The sequence below is a fragment of the Vulpes lagopus genome, chromosome 14, assembly GCF_018345385.1.
Source record: "Vulpes lagopus strain Blue_001 chromosome 14, ASM1834538v1, whole genome shotgun sequence".
NCBI lineage: Eukaryota > Metazoa > Chordata > Mammalia > Carnivora > Canidae > Vulpes > Vulpes lagopus.
In genome coordinates, this window is record NC_054837.1 from 3345696 (window position 1) to 3361165 (window position 15470).

The following is a 15470-nucleotide window of genomic DNA, read 5'->3' on the forward strand; positions in this document are numbered from 1 at the left end:
CCAAACTTTCTTTTGAAGGGGCTAGATTTGTATTTTAAATGGAAGTCAAGCCAGTTTCCTCAACCCAATTGTCCTCTTACGAGAGACCATTTTTTTCCAGGGCTCAGTAGAAATTCCACTTTGGAGAAAAACTCCCTTAAATCCAGCCGGGCATTTGGAGGCATGTGCTTCTGTTGTTCTGTATGTAGATGCCTGGGATTAAAAACCTCAGCTTCCAGATTATGCTTTGATAATCTCATTAACTCCATTATTCACAATAAGGGGTGAATTTGTATTTTGTGTGTGATTGATTGTGCAGTTCCTCTCTCCCAAATTAATGAGTATACTTCTTTTATCACATCACATTAGACATCAAGGGCCTAAACCTTACACGTCCTTCCTTCCTGAGTTCTGTCACAAAACAAAAACAAAAACATATTCACAGCCTTGAAACTACGTAAGAGATAGAGCCACTCAATAAATCTCAGTGCAGATTCTGGCTGGAAAAAAAAAAAAAACTGACTAGTGGGACCCGGCTTAGGCCTGAAGCTGAACTTGGAATTTTTACTTCTTGTGACCTTAACAAGAGAACAATTTGCAGCAAAGAATGCCTTGATTTCTTGCTTTTAGGCAAAGAAGCTGGGGTGGTGGTAGGGGGGTTGTATGGAGGAGCGGGGGGGACATAGGGAGAGAGAGAAGTGCTGGATGTGTAGTTGTTGACAGGAACCAAGGATGGTCCCAGAGCTTTGGCAGGTGTGAGAGGAAGCAGAGTTCTCTGCCCCTGAGGCCCAACACCCATGAACCAATAGGACAAGTCTCAATGGGCGCCAGGATGTTACCAAATTGGCCCTACCTCTTCCTTCTAGATAAGAGGAAGACTAAGTGTTCAGTCATCTGCCCTGATCCAAAGGCTATGCAGAGGCCCATTACCAAAAATACGTTAGTCCCTTTAAAATTATGGTCTTACAAGAGAAGTATTTATAGACGTCCTCAAAGGACTAACTTCCAAATTTCTTAGGAAAAAGACTGTACAGAGCAATTATTTTAAGTACAAATAACAAGTGCCTATTATCAAGCTCATGAGGGAGAGATTAGACTCATATGTGGTGTGGATTAATTTTTTTCACAGAAAATGACTACTTTGTAAAAGTAGAGAAGTTATTATAAACAAGGAAACAGAAAAATGGAGAAGAGACTGTTTATAAGCAATTCAATGTAGGGGAAATTAATGTGATTTCTTAAAACTTCACATCATGTTCTGAGGTGACAATCTTTTTTTTTTTTTATTTTTTATTGGTGTTCGATTTGCCAACATATAGAATAACACCCAGTGCTCATCCCATCAAGTGCTGAGTGAAATAAGCCAATTGGAGGACAAACATTATATGGTCTCATACATTTGGGGAATATAAAAAATAGTGAAAGGGAATAAAGGGGAAAGGATAAAAAATGGGTGACAGTCTTTTTTAAGCATAATCCTCCTTGAAATAAAATGTTAGACATTCAGAGAGAAAGTAATTAAGCCAGGAAAAAGAAGTAAAGGATTAGAGAAACATCAACTCCCCAAGAATTCAATAGGCCAAATCTTATCTCTCCTACTGGGCTCTGATTTACATGTGAAATCTGACGTGATGGTTCTTAGAACCCTTGAGAATTTTAATTCAGTACAATTAAGTACCCAAGCTAATTGCCTTATCTGGGAGTATATTAAAACTTAATAAGAAGACATTTATCTAGCTTATTGTGTCAATGGCTTTTTTTAAAACATTAATCTCATCAGAATTTTTGCCTCTCACTTTAGAGACTAAGGCTCCCCTGAAATAATCCTCGGGCCACCCAATCCCATTTAGTTTCTCTTCCCACCATTCCAGAGTATTTTTTACTTGCCTGTCACTCCACAGTACCACGTTTCTCCAGGACACTTGTCAGCGCCATACTCACCATTGAATTCTCAATATCCAGCACAACACCTGCTAGAAAATACGTTTGAGTCACTGTGATGTAAATAGATTGTCTCATAATCTAAAGCATCATAGTTGTTGTCATGCTACCTATTGCACTTCTTTCTCCCGTCGTTAAGAACAAATAAATAGCTCTTAAAGACAAATGTAAACCATCAAGATAGAAGTGGTTGGAGAAGAGAGTAAACATTTAATTAAGGGTATATAAACTTCACGAACTTGGATTTTCTAGAAGAACCTCCATCCGAAGAACACGAGATATGACAGCCTCTTCATTACCTCGGACTTGTTACCATCATTACTATTTTACTCAGGACCAAAACTAAACTGCTATAAAACTTTATCATTTCTACCTGCATGAATTTCTCAACAAGCTACTTTTAAAAATTAGGTTTATTTTAATATAGAAGGAGATGATTTTATTTGATTTTTTAAAGATGGATTTATTTATTTAAGAGAGAGAGAGTCTGAGCAAGGGGGAGGGCCAGAGGGAGAAGGAGAAGCAGGTTCCCCACTGAGCAGGGAACCCAATGTGGGACTCAATCCCAGGACCCTGGGATCATGACCTGAGCCGAAGGCAGATTCTCAACCACTGAGCCACCCAGGTGCCCTGGAAGCAGATGATTTTAAAATAATGACAATTTATTTCACGAACCAGATAAAAAGATAGCATTTGTTTTAGCCTGGGTTTTCAAAACCCTGAGACACGAATTTATTCTTCAGAAATCTGGGAATTTGATGCTAGGAAGCGTGAGTGAGACCAGCGCAATGAAACAGCCAATAGAAAAAAAAAAAAACAGCCAATAGAGGATCGTGTTGTTAAGTTGGCCATAGCTGTAGTTATAGTTATAGTTAGTTATAGTCATAGTTAGTTACAGTTATAGTAGTTATAGTTGATCTGTTGCGTGAAGGGCCTCCTCATCATAAGTATCTCAGAAATATCTGCTCAAGGGAAGGGAGAGGTATGGGTTTTCTGAATTGATTCCTGTTCCCCATTGTCCAGGGCGGTCCCCCAGGACATTCCTTGTCCAACAATTGCAGCTTGCTCCTGAGTGGCCACCGAGTACATTCCCAGGGGCACATACATGCTGGAACATGGGAGCCCCTGTCCTAGCCTCTGCCAGCTAGTTGCCAGAGCAGAGCACAGAATCAGGTGAGGCCACAAAGATGTGAAGTGATGGGGAAGGGATAATGAGGATGCTTTGGGTTCATTTGCTTTTTTCTTCCTCTATTTAAATTTCTCATTACTGGAAACCATCACTTATTTTCACTTCCTCTTTGTATTTCTCGGTTGCCTCTCTTTTTCAAGCTATCTTTCCCATCTTGCTTCTTCTAGGACGTGTTATGTTTAGTTTTATTGTTGCCAAGATTGAAGTTACCCCCTTTGCCATGGCTATGGCCATATTATTTCCTGCTCATATTCTCTCTTTGATTTAAAAAAAAATTGGTTGAGTAAAGACCTCTTGAGAGATGCTTTTGCACAATTAAAGAATAATTATACTAGCAAATTTAAAGACGCACATATGCCAAACAAGAAAGCAAAATGAACCAAACCACGCTTTTCTTTCTTTTTTTTTTTAAATCTTTTTTTTTAATTTTTATTTATTTATTATAGTCACACAGAGAGAGAGAGAGAGAGAGGCAGAGACATAGGCAGAGGGAGAAGCAGGCTCCATGCACCGGGAGCCCGACGTGGGATTCGATCCTGGGTCTCCAGGATCACGCCCTGGGCCAAAGGCAGGCGCTAAACCGCTGCGCCACCCAGGGATCCCAAACCACGCTTTTCTTGAAGATCATGTCTAAACACATTTGACGAGACTCGGAAGCACTTTTATCCTAATGTGGAAGTCCCAAGTAGTTGTAGCGTATTGATGAAAATGATCGCTTATTCCCTTGATGCAAGTTTTTCCCCCCAATATTTTCAAAAAAGATGTTGAAAGGAAATCACCTAAGGCCCATATATCAGTTATACTGTTATTACCCTGCAAATTGTAGTGCATTTGATACTGTCTCTCAAAGAAGAGTCATCCAAGTCCTAACCCCCCAGGATCATGAATGTGACCTTATCTGGAAACAAAGCCTTTGCAGGTATAACTGAGGATCTCAAGGTGAGACCTTCCTGGATTAGTTGGTTGGGTCCTGAACCCAATGCCAATGTCCTTTTAGGCAAAGGAGAGACAAGGACAGAAGAGAGGAAAATAGGAAAGCCCCACAGCAATGGGCACAGACGGGCCCCACGGGGCAACAAGCTTGGGCACAGAGGTTGAAGGCAGCACCAAAGCAGGAGGCAAGCATGGAGCAGATGCTTCTCAGAGCTCCAGAAGGAACTACCGTGCTGACACAGTGATTTCAGATGACTGCTCTCAAAAACCGTGAAAGAATAAATTTCTGTTGTTCTAAGCCACCATTTGTGTAATTTGTCACAGCGGTCCCAGGAATCCAAGAGACTGATGCAGACAAAATGGGTCCTAAGTGTTCCAAAGTAATTCCAAGTTGCTATCAAATGCATTAACAAATTTCCACTTCAATATGCACTGCGGTCGATACAGATCTTCAAAACAAATTTGAGGGGGCCAGTGTAGAAACGTACCCGGATTTTGTAGTATAATTTGATGAATGGCCACACTGATGCCCAAGATGGTGAAGAAGGTACTCATGTGGAATGAAATGCTGTTAGATGGCCCAGCATGATGACTACCACCCTACAAGTGACAGGCTTGATGGCTTTTGGCAGAGCTGAACACCCATAGGCTTAGGTGGCCTTGTGTGCTTGAATTCAAGACCGACTTTGCAGAGCCACCCTATTGGCCTTTGTGCCAATACCTGACATCTGGTCCTGCCAATGGGGTTGGAAAGGTGACCCAGTGTCTTCCTACCTGGGATGCTGATTTTCAAGATACCAGCATCAATATTGACTCAGCATCCTTACGGGTCGCCACGGCTCCTGTCCTCTGGAGAAGGAAGCTGGAGCACAGAGAAGCCAGTAGCGGGTGTACCGCGCATCCAGCAACGGCAGCAGGTGGGAGTTAGCGCGGCAAAGGCAGTCAGCCGACGTGAGCATGTAGGAAACACTGTGCCCTTGGCAAAAGACAGTTCATTTAAGTTTCAATTAACATTTCTAGGTTTGTAGTTGCTAATCTCAGGTCCCCAGGGCCCATGTGCTCATTAAACCCGCTGAAGAGTTGTACAAATCTCTTATCCTAGAATATCTTTAATTCGCGAGCTTGAACACTCATACAGAGCAGTTACCCATGGTTAATGTACTTAAAACAATCATACTTCAGGTTAATTTTTTTTTCTTGGTGCTGGTATTAAGAAAGAGAGCCCACATTTGCATTGAACCTTCCCACGTCTATCAGCTTTATAAGGCTAGCACTCATAGTGAAGAGCTCAAAAGTATTCCCACTTTTCTCTGATTATTATCACGGATAATCTTTCACATTTCATAAAAGGTTTGGGCACAGCTTATTCAGCTACAGCTATTGGCACGCGTGCTTATGTTGTCCTCTATACAGGCTCTATTCTGAGAGGCTGAGTACTGTGATTTGGGTTCCTAACGGAGGCCATAGGCAGAGCTCACGTGTCACAAGTTGGGTTGGCGATGCTCTAAGGGTGAGGGTGAGATGGGGTCATTGATGATTTTTTTTTTAAGATTTTACTTATTTATTCATGAGAGCCACAGAGAGAGAGGCAGAGACACAGGCAGAGGGAGAAGCAGGCTCCCTGCAGGGAGCCCAATGCAGGACGCGATCCCAAGACCCTGAGCCGAAGGCAGACACTCAACTGCGGAGCCACCCAGGCGTCCCATCCATGGATCGTTGGTTCTGATCCTGCACCCTCACGCTACTGTGCAAATAAACACGCGGTGCTCACTCCACCTGTCAGCAACCGAGTGACAACACAGTTTCTGTTTATTGTGACTTGACAGGGGAAAAGTGCTACAGGCCAGGCTACCTAGCTGTCCCCTAGTGGGGACAAGCTGTGGGGATGAGTGCACCTAGAAGTGCCAGGTCTTTAACTCGGAAGCCACGGTGTCCTGTCAGTGCTGCTGTATTAAGTCATTAAAGATCTCACAGAGGCTCCGCCGGAATGAAGACAACTTGGACCTTTTGCTCATTGAATATTCACCGCAGTTCTTTCCTTACCATAAACGTGCGTAGCTGTACTGGGATATTTACTTTCGTTGATTGACGTGCGTGAGATTGCAGGGGCTATTCCTCAGCCTACACGGCTCTGAACAGTTGTCAGCGGTTGACTTTGGCATCAAGGAGGCCAGGTTTCAGATCCCGCCTTGGCCAGTCATCATCCATGCAGGTGCGGAGGGAGTTCTTCACCCGGAGGATAAACACACACCCTAGGCCCCAGTGCCTTGGCAAGGATTAAATTAGATACTCCGTGTGGAGTGCTTAGGCTACAGCCAAACACACTCTAAGCGCTCATGATGCAGTTGTGGCCTTGCGTCTTCATTTTTAGTACTTGAGAATCAGAAAGGGTTATTGCAGTCAGAAAAAAAAATTTTTTTTTAGATTTTATTTATTTATTCATGAGAGACACAGAGGGGCAGAGACACAAAGTATTTTCAAAATGTAAAGTCAGATCATGCATCGGCATGCCTCCTTCAACTCTCCAAGGATATTCTTCATATTTTGTATGTTCCAAGGGCTTTGGAGGGGGTGCAAGAGCCCAGCTCACCTGGCCCGGTCCTGGCCTTGCTTCCTGCGTTCTCCAACTTGCTCAGAGTTCCAGCAAGACGATGTGCTGCTGCCTCTGACGCTCATCAAGCGTGCTTCTCTCCCAGCTCCCTGGCCTGGATGAAATACCCATAAGATCAGGGATATGGTCTTGACTGCTGCTTTATCCTCAGCATCTAGAGCAGTGCGTTTCACTTAGGAGACCCAGTTTTTGGTGAATGAGTGAATGAATGAATGCATTCCAAATCCGTCTCACTTTCCTTCCACCTTGCTGTGTGATATGCATTTGTCAGCCACAGGCTTCGGCACGATTAACGAAACACCACGGGCCTGTGACATGGTGTAATGAAAACAATCCTAGTCCTAGAGCTAGAAGTCCTGAGTTCAAATCTCATGGCTGTAAGGCTATGGACAGGTCTCAGTTTCCCCATTTATACACATGCAATGTTTTGAAGCTTAAGTGGGATAAAGTGCTTAAAAATAATTATCCTGCTGTGTAGGATGCTTAGAAGCTTAGTCACGGAACACGAATATATGGATGTATGATATAAAAGATAAAGAAACGTTGGGGCGCATATCACTGCAAGAGCGCAGTGGAGTGTGTTTCATCCCATCCCCACATTCCAGATGATGAAACTGGGATTTACAGAAGTTTAGTAACCAAAGATATCATTCAATGCTTTCCTTTAAGTTTATATTCCTAATAAGGTAAGTAGTTATCTGTGGATACCTTAGAACTTATTTTTTAATCATTCATTTATTTACGTACTCATTCAGCAATGTTTTATTGAATTTTGGCTTTATTTTCCACTAGACTAGTTGATACATACAAACAACGTGTAATTAGGTTGAGAAATTATTTCACTTTTCAGAGCGCTGGAAGGTTGGGCTCCTGGAGCCATATGGCATCTGATACTTCTTTCTTGATTTCCTGGATACTGTCCTTTTCTGTCCAGACTACAGTTGGAAAGTTGAATTTAGGGGAAAACACCATGTCTGAATCGAGGTCCTCGGGCAAATGTTCCTGTTTTTAAGTGTCAAAGTAGAAGTTACAGCTGAATTAACCTGTTTTGACAATAGTGGTTAATTGATAATTTGAGCATTAACTGGATGAATGATTCGGATGGATTGCAAGCCTCCTGGAATACGTCGTCATTCCAAAGACTTGATTTAGAATCTGACTTACACAGTTAGCACCGACTCATCAAATGAGCACTAGCGAAAAGGTCTCACGAAATAACTATTAGTAGTTAAGAAAGGCCTTGGAAGTTTGGAGATAATCTTCTGGCTGGATTGATCGTGCGTTTGTTGGATTCTTACACAGACCCAAGCTCAAGACTGATTCCATTTCTTTAACCTTTTCAATATCAGGAAAGTGAGGATCTCTGGAAGTTTGAATAAATTCCAAGAACCATGCCCACAGAACTCGGGAGCCCCGTCTCAGGATAAGTTGCCTGTGGTCCCCTGTGGTGTATGAAGCAGGCACGAAAACTGACTGGGCCAGTCTTTGTCATCTCTAATAGCTAGAGATGTGACCTAGCTGATGTGACTTAGCACTGTGACCTCGGAGGAGAATCCTTCACCACCAAGACAATGTCAACACCAGAGGACATTTCAGACAATGAGCCAGGAGTTACAGATCCTGCTCTGTTCCAAGTTCCGTGGGGAGGACTCATACTGTGTCCCTGGCCTTCTGACACCAACTCAATATTCTCTAAATTATCCACTATGGTCCCATCTTGCTGGAATGTTGCATTCACTTAATGGAGAACAGCGTGTTCACCGAGTAACCTATATTTGGCTTTTCATGTCAATAAGAGCACTCAGGTCTTTCACAGCATTTGCTATAAAATTTGTCTTTGGGATTCCCTCCTAAGCTTAAATTAGAAGTCCCATTGCAGCATTTTTTAAGCAGGCTGACACCTCAGTATAGACACGCATGAAGCTTAAGTCAACATTTTAATAGGACAGTCCATTCTTTCCACTTTCTTCTCTGAGGGAGGCACTGATTTGGGAAAACGACTTACCATTGTTGGGAGGTTTTGCTTGTTTCCGATGGTCATGTCAGCCCATATGCATGCCACAAAGTCAACTCCAGACTCAAGGTTTCCATCCTACTTGACTTGCCACTGACTCCTCTGGTCTACCTCTCAGGCACAAGGGGCTCTGGGACACCACATTGGCCTTTTCCCATCGTTATTTTAAAACCTTCCTAGGTCAGTGGTTTCTAGACTTCTTCAACTGTGATCCACAATAAGGAACATACTTTAGATTGTGATCCATTATATGTGTAAATATGAATATGACACATAAAATATATATGAGACAAAAACATATATGGTACAGAAAGTTCACAAAATTACTCTTTACTGCATGTGATAAGATCATGTATTTCTTATCCTATCCTATATAATTGATTTATTTTTTTTGTTTTCTTTTTTTTTGTATATTTTTTTATTGGAGTTCGATATACCTAACACCCAGTGCTCATCCCATCAAGTGCCCCTGCTCAGTGCCTGTCACCCAGTCATCCCCACCCTCCACCCACCTCCCTTTCCACTACCCCTAGTTCGTTTCCCAGAGTTAGGAGTCTCTCATGTTCCATCACCCTCTCTGATATTTCCCACTTATTTTCTCTCCTTTCCCCCTCTATCCACCCCCCACTATTTCTTATATTCCCTAAATGAATGAGACCATATAATGTTTGTCCTTCTCTGATTGACTCACTTCACTCAGCATAATACCCTCCAGTTCCATCCACGTTGAAGCAAATGGTGGGTATTTGTCGTTTCTAATGGCTGAGTAATATTCCATCGTATATATAAACCACATCTTCTTTATCCATCATCTTTCGATGGACACCGAGGCTCCTTCCACAGTTTGGCTATTGTGGACATTGCTGCTAGAAACATCGGGGTGCAGGTGTCCTGGCGTTTCACTGCATCTGAATCTTTGGGGTAAATCCCCAGCAGTGCAATTGCTGGGTCGTAGGGCAGGTCTATTTTTACCTTTTTGAGGAACCTCCACACAGTTTTCCAGAGAGGCTGTAACCACATTCCCACCAACAGTGCAGGAGGGTTCCCTTTTCTCCACATCCTCTCCAACATTTGTTGTTTCCTGTCTTAATTTTCCCCATTCTCACTGGTGTGAGGTGGGATCTCACTGTGGTTTTGATTTGTATTTCCCTGATGGCCAGTGATGCGGAGCATTTCCTCATGTGCGTGTTGGCCATGTCGATGCCTTCGTCTGTGAGATTTCTCTTCATGGCTTTTGCCCAGTTCATGATTGGATTGGTTGTTTCTTTGCTGTTGAGTTTAATAAGTTCTTTATAGATCCTGGATACTAGCCCTTTATCTGATACATCATTTGCAAATCTCTTCTCCCATTCTGTAGGTTGTCCTTTAGTTTTGTTGACTGTTTCCTTTGCTGTGCAGAAACTTTTTATCCTGATTAAGTCCCAATAGTTCATTTTTGCTTTTGTTTCTCTTGTCTTCATGGATGTATCTTGCAAGAAGTTGCTGTGGCCAAGTTCAAAAAGGGTGTTGCCTGTGTTCTCCTCTAGGATTTTGATGGAATCTTGTCTCACATTTAGATCTCTCATCCATTTTGAGTTTATCTTTGTGTATGGTGAAAGAGAGTGGTCCAGTTTCACTCTTCTGCATGTGGATGTCCAATTTTCCCAACACCATTTATCAAAGAGACTGTCCTTTTTCCAGTGGATAGTCTTTCCTGATTTGTTGAGTAGAATTGAGGGCCCATTTCTGGATTGTCTATTCTGTTCCATTGATCTATGTGTCTGTTTTTGTGCCAGTACCACACTGTCTTGATGATCACAGCTTTGTAGCACAACTTGAAATTTCGGCACTGTGATTGATTTAAAAGGCCCTGGTCACATCCCACTAAACTGACTTCACAATGCATGGACTATCCATAATAAGTATTAGTATACCCCCCACCCCGGGTAAATGAACTATATTTGTATGAAATATAGCCTATCCACCACCCTTCCCCACAATCCCCTACCATGCTGGTTCCTTTTCTTCCCATTCCAGCTAATGGCATCATCATTCTTCCAGAAACTCCCATCTAGAGAATTCAATGCAATCCCACCCCCCACCCCCCGCTTTTTGTGTTTTCCTATCACCCTTAGAGGGGCCTTCTACTCACCTCTCCATCTTAAGGTCTTAATATTTTCTCCCTTGATTAACATTCAACAGACCTATTAGCTTCTTTCTTGAATGGACCAAACTGACTTTTGCCTCTTGAATGGACCAAACTGACTTTTGCCTCAGGGCCTTTGCTCTCACTGCCATGCTTTGTGAGGAGGCTTCTAACTTGAGGCACAGCGGGGCTGACTCTTTTCCAGACCATTTAAGAGTGTCCTCCTCAGAAAAATCTTCTTGACTATATAAACCCTACATGTCATTATTCCATTGTGAATATTTTTCTTCATATATTTTACCAATATTTGAAATTCTGTTATGTAATTGTTTTACTTATTTTATGTGCTTATATTGTGATGCTCAGTGATCAGATGAAAATTCTGAAAGAACAGGAATTTGTTCTGTTCATATCTATCCTCATCTTCCAGAATCATAAAAGGAAATCAATTAAAATGTGTGAAATTATTAAATGAATATTATTTTTAGGCATAGAATACCAAAAAAAAAAAATAGCTTCTCATGGTTTTTTTTTTTTTTTTTTGCTTCTCATATATTTATATCTATGTCAAGTGCAGAAGATTTGTCGCATTCTTAGGAACACACTGGGGAGTTATCATTCACATAAGCAGTTTGTATAAGCAGTGGTCTCCAAGGTCTAGAAAGGCAAGAACCACTTTTAATTTTGAGTATCTTAGTATATTTTAAAACTTAGCAATGGATAATGTTGACAATAACATGTGACTATATGTGCTATATTAAGGAATCAACAGATTTTACACACAAAAAATTTACAGTCACATCACCTGGAAATAATGTCAAAGTTTAAACTTAATATTGGGTGTTAAAGCGGGCTCACGATCAACTTGCTCTCCCGGATTTCCTTGCTATAAAAAGTAAAGCACAGTGGAGGCATTATAGAAATGAATAATTTGGAGGAATTTGTCTTCACTACAGAAGGGGACCAAGATACATTTTCCTCTCAATAAAAGTAAAACTTTGCCATAAATTAGAGGTGTCCAAAGACGGATCTGCCTGAAGAGGAATGAATTTCCAAGTTTCTGAGGCATTCAAATCAAATCTGACAGCTCTGTGTTACAGATGTAAGGCAGGGAAAAAAAAAAAAAAAAGCACAGGATGAGTGCTTGCTTGACTAGGATGACTTTTAAATTTACTTCCTGTCGGGAGAGTCTATGAATCTAAAATTAGCTTACCTCTTGAACAAATGTCAAATTTACCACATAATTTTTAGCACCTTAACATTTGCTTAATGTCAAACTTTCTACATATATGACCCCTTGATTTTATTAGTAGATTCATTTCAAATTGTGAGTCTGCTCTTTCTAGAGCTCGTAGACTTCTGGGACTCTCTTATCTAATAGTTTTGAAAGAAGCATCTTTACAGTTTACAGTTTAACCCTCCACAGGAACAGTTCACACACTGTCAGTGCTCTTTTGGTTTCACTCTTAACAAAGACCAGAACTTTAGGAATGTGTTTATCAATCTTTTGTTTTTTAGAGAAGTTCAAGGTTCAAAGCAAAAATGAAGACCAGGTGCAGAGATCTTCTGGATGCTCCTTGCTCCCCCATCATCAGCTACCTACCCCCACCCCCCCACCCCCCCACCATCACCAGAAGGCTCATGGTGAACGTTGACAGGCCTCCGCTGACACATCAAAATCAGCCAGAGTCCATGGTGTGCATCCCAGTTCACTGGGATGTCATACATCCTAGGGGCTGGGGCAGATAGAACGTTAGGGATTAGAGGTTATACTTCATCACCTGTATGGACAGGTAGGTATTCATCATAAGGTGTCTTGCAGAGACCGTGTTAATGCTCTAAAAAACACTCTGCACCCTGCCTGCCCATCTCTACCTCCTTCCCAAGCCCCCACAACCCCCACCCCATCCTTTTCCTGTGCCCACAGCTGTGCCTTTTCTAGAACGCTACATGGCTAGACTCCCATGGTGCATAGTCTTTCAGAAGGCTTCTTCCCTCAGCAATAGGAGTTTGTTTCTTCCGAATCCTGTCATCGATTTGTAGCTCATCTCCTTTTAGGGCTGGCTAATATCCCGCTGTCCATTTACGCGTTCACTCGCTGAAGGTCCCCTGACTGCCTCCAAGTGCCAAGTTGTGGCAAGCAGAGGAAGACAGCACCTTTCTTGAGGAACTACATTAGCTTAAAGGACCCGAGCAACTGGCCCGTGGTGTAGATTATTTTGAAAGTCTTTGATCAAGGTGGAAAGCAGAATTCTGAACATAAAAATGAGAACACGACACCTTATGGTTCTGTTGCTGTTGGTATTCAAAGGGAGAAAGTCGTGACCGAATATACCTGGTGAACAATGTGCTTATATCCTTGAAATTGAATGTTCCACGTGGCAGAGAAGGGAATAAATAATCCCATATTCTTCCAAAAAGGAGAAACGATGAGCAGACTGCCGATTATTTCTTAGTTCACGCTTTAGGGCATAAAGAACCAAAAGGCTCTCCTTTCAGAACCTTTTCCGATCTCCTTTATGGCCAGGTCCACGTGTTCCCCTGGAGAGGACTTTGCCCGAGATATCTCATCACTACTTCTAGTTTCTGGTTCCGTAGATCTACACCCGGAGAGGGAATCAATGCTACTCTATTGAGAAGAATTTCTAGCTAGATTTGCACCCTGCGTTTTTTGTTTGTTTGTTTGTTTTGCACTGACTTGAACCACACTTTATTTTCAATCTAGCAGCTCTTGGGTCTAAAGGAGAATTTCTTCACCATGACAAGGAGCAGCAGCAACTTAGTGGAGGAGATGGTAGTCCTGCATCATTCAGGGTGAAGAAGATGTTTTTCTCCCTGGAAAGGCTGTTTCCTTTGGAGGGTTGGTGGAGTGGGGGGTGGATTGCCTTGAGCTTTAAACTGATTTCAGTGTAATTCTGACCCCTCCATCTCCATCTGATGCTGACCACCGGAGGGATGGATGATATCCAGCAGCCCCATGGTGATGCTATGAGGCATTGGTGCAGAATTTTGGGATTAGAATCCCCACTGTCACTAATTATCTCTGTCTTTGGGGGAAGACCTGAAATTGTTTTCTTCCATGAAATGGAATGAATGGATCAATGAGGCTCCTGCCATGTAGGTGTACTGTGAGAAAGGAGTTAAGAGGTATTTCTTGGGATGCAAACATTGTGTACCTGTGAGCTGTCATTATCATCTTGAGGAAGCTCCTTTTGTATTTCCCTCGCCTGCAGGACAGCATACAGCTCTTCCCTGTGATGACACCCAGCTCTGTGAGGACATCCACAGTGGGTACACCTCATCAATCTCGAGTCACTTTTTCTCTCTAGAGGCCCTTGGGCCCCTGCCCCTGGTGTCTCACTTCCTCCATTCCTCAAGAACCTTTCCAGAATACTATTCTTGATTCCCCTCTTCTTCCCCCAGTGCGTACTTCTGCCCTGAGGACAGCCTTAAAAATAACCTGGTTCTCAAGAAAGAATTTCTTGGTTCCACCTGACTTAGAGGCTCTCCCAGCCTCAGAGCTGTATCTATTGATGCAGGATGGTACACATGTATTAATTTCCTTTTCTTCTGTTTATATTCTCAAAATAAACTTCCACACTACTGAAAGAAATTCCACCCCCCATTCACCAAGGAACTTTTGCTTGCCACTAAAAAGAGAGATCACACACAGGTGACTAATGGATTTCTCCTCTAAAATAACGTAGCGCTGCATGTAGAGAGTTATATTCATCGCTTTTGTTTTCCTTTTAGATACTACGATTGATGTTAGAACCTAAGTGTTTTCCATCGACATCCCTAAATGTCTTCTTCTAGTAACCGTGCAAGTCCATCATTGCACATGAAGTTCACAGGATTGTTCTACGTTTGGTTTTGCAGGGAAGGTAAAGAGCCCCAAGAGTAGATGTATCTTAACCCCGAGATGGTTTTTGCTCCAGTCTTCTCATAGCTGTGAGAAGGACTTTGTTTTCTTCCCCACTGGGTCTACTTTCCTTTCTCACCCATTGACTTACACTCTTCAAATAAGTGGATGCCAAGTCAGAAATCACCACGTATAAAGCATGATCGCAGTTAACTGTTTTTGTCATGGCTGATAGCATTCTACAGGTTGCTGGTAAATATTAATTTTATTGCAGAAAATGGCCATGATGAAAATTGCCCTCTAGGCGCATCCCCGATGGCTTTCCCGTTGAAACCTCCTTCCCCTGACGTCTCATTGCAGTTGTAAGCAGTCCTGCCGCTGATCTCAAATCTAGCCCTAAAATGGGGAAGCTGGTCCCTGGAGTATTTATCAGAGCCCTGGAGGGTAAAGAGGCTCCATTTCTAAAGAGGAGATTACTTGTATTTGTCAGGCTGGCCCCAGAGAATAGTGGAATTGTTACCTGCAGAAACTGCTCCAATGAAAGGTGGGTAGCTCTGCTGCCTGATTAGTTTACTGTACATAAAATGAGCACCACAATAGAGCATCTTACAATTTATTGACCTGCTCATCATAAAGCCAGACATTACAAATGACTGATATAATTGAGCATATTACAGCCCTGGGATTTGGTAGCCTTGAGACCTCTCAGTTGCAAGTGCAAGGCAAGTGTTGGTATTTGTGTTTGGATGCACTGTGTGTGCACCTGCAGCTACCACGTGTGGGACAAGGCAATGGGGACATAAAGTGGAAGTCACA